Genomic DNA, 1,581 nt, shown 5'->3' with positions numbered 1-1,581 from the left:
TTGCTTCTTTTTAAAGAGTAAATGTTACTGAGAACACAGCGGTGAATTAAATGTAAAAACGATTTAAGAAGGTAATCACGACCGCACCGTTCTAACTTCTAGGTAGCTTGGGGTATTTGTTCCATTAATAAAAGATTATGGTTTCAAACGAGCTATGCAATACCTTTAACTTGGGAGTTATTAATCCGTTATCAACAAAGACGCACCTTGACATCAGGAAGGCTGGAGCCGTATAGATTCACGAAAGGAAATGCCTTCCATCTGAGCGGACGCTGAGGCAAATCTATCTACATATTTTAGATCACTGTCCGTTTCTCTAACTTAATTTACCACGAATATGAACTTCAACAGTCCAGACAGTTTCCATGGAATTGGCGCAACTTTAGGAGAAGACGAATCAGAGAACTTGCTTTCCAATCGCCCGTGAATCAGTTAACCATAAATTCAATTTGCTTGTTAACAGCTCATTTTGTTTCTAAGTGGTTCAAATAAAAAAGGAAGGCATTTTAAGAGCGGTCTCCTTCTTATGTAATTAACTTTCATAATTAAATTTTTTAATTTGTCGTTGGTCTATTGTAACGGCATGGAAATTATTATTGTCATACGAGAAAGCGGCCAAGATTGTTTTTGTGTACATTTTATTTTTATTTAACGTAGAATTTCCGGGAGTTTTGTTTGCTTTTATCTGTTATCAATTGTAAATACTTAATTTAATTGACAGGTGGATGTGATTTATCGCCATTTCTGTGTAGGTAAAAAAGATGAATTTTTATTTTTCTTACGATTTTTCTCTTAATGTCTGATAAGAAATTGTTTAGTAAAATTATTCGACCTCTATTATTTTGGTCTTTTAACGTAAATTGAGGGGATATTTCCTGTTTATTTATTTATTTATTTACTTATTTAACGAAGAACTACGTCATTGAAATTGACATCAGCTTTAAGCCAAGAGTCAGGGCAGTATTACGGTTTTTTTTTTAAGTTTGAAGAAATTCCGTTTGTAAAGCCGGAAGCTGAGTTCACGGCTAATTATTATTCTACGTTTCACGTTTGTTCGTTCGTGCGGGAGGAGTGTCGTAAAGTTTGTCCATCTAATAAGGTGCTTCAAAGAAAAGAGGTTGTCGGCGCCCCCACGAGTGTGTTTTCAACATGTATTCAAAGTGTAATTGTTGAATTGAAATTTGTAATTTTGTGATTTGTGTACGGATATCTGTTATTTGGATTACAATTCCCGGACATGTAATATAAGTAATTAAGTTTTAATTTTAGTCTTTGTGTAATAATTGTTTGTTTTTGTATCATTTTCCTTGTGTGTGGGTTAGAATTAAATCGCACTTTTGTAATTTTCACATTCATTTACGTGTGTTTCATTCACAACGACGTCTTTTCTAATTTACTTGTATTTTTGTTGCTTAGGGACCCACCTGGTCGACATCTTGTGGTTACCGAAGACCTCCGACATAATATTCTGCACGGAGAAGTAGCTACACTTTTCAGTAGGACCTTCCCTTATCTCGTGCAGGGTTATTCTCCGGATATTGCGCACCATCTCGTCGATTCGAGCCACCGTTGGTTCCGGCA

This window comes from Photinus pyralis, unplaced genomic scaffold (genome assembly GCF_008802855.1).
Source record: "Photinus pyralis isolate 1611_PpyrPB1 unplaced genomic scaffold, Ppyr1.3 Ppyr1.4_LG4, whole genome shotgun sequence".
NCBI lineage: Eukaryota > Metazoa > Arthropoda > Insecta > Coleoptera > Lampyridae > Photinus > Photinus pyralis.
The sequence above is the reverse complement of the archived record's forward strand: the minus strand, read 5'-3'. Positions refer to the sequence as shown.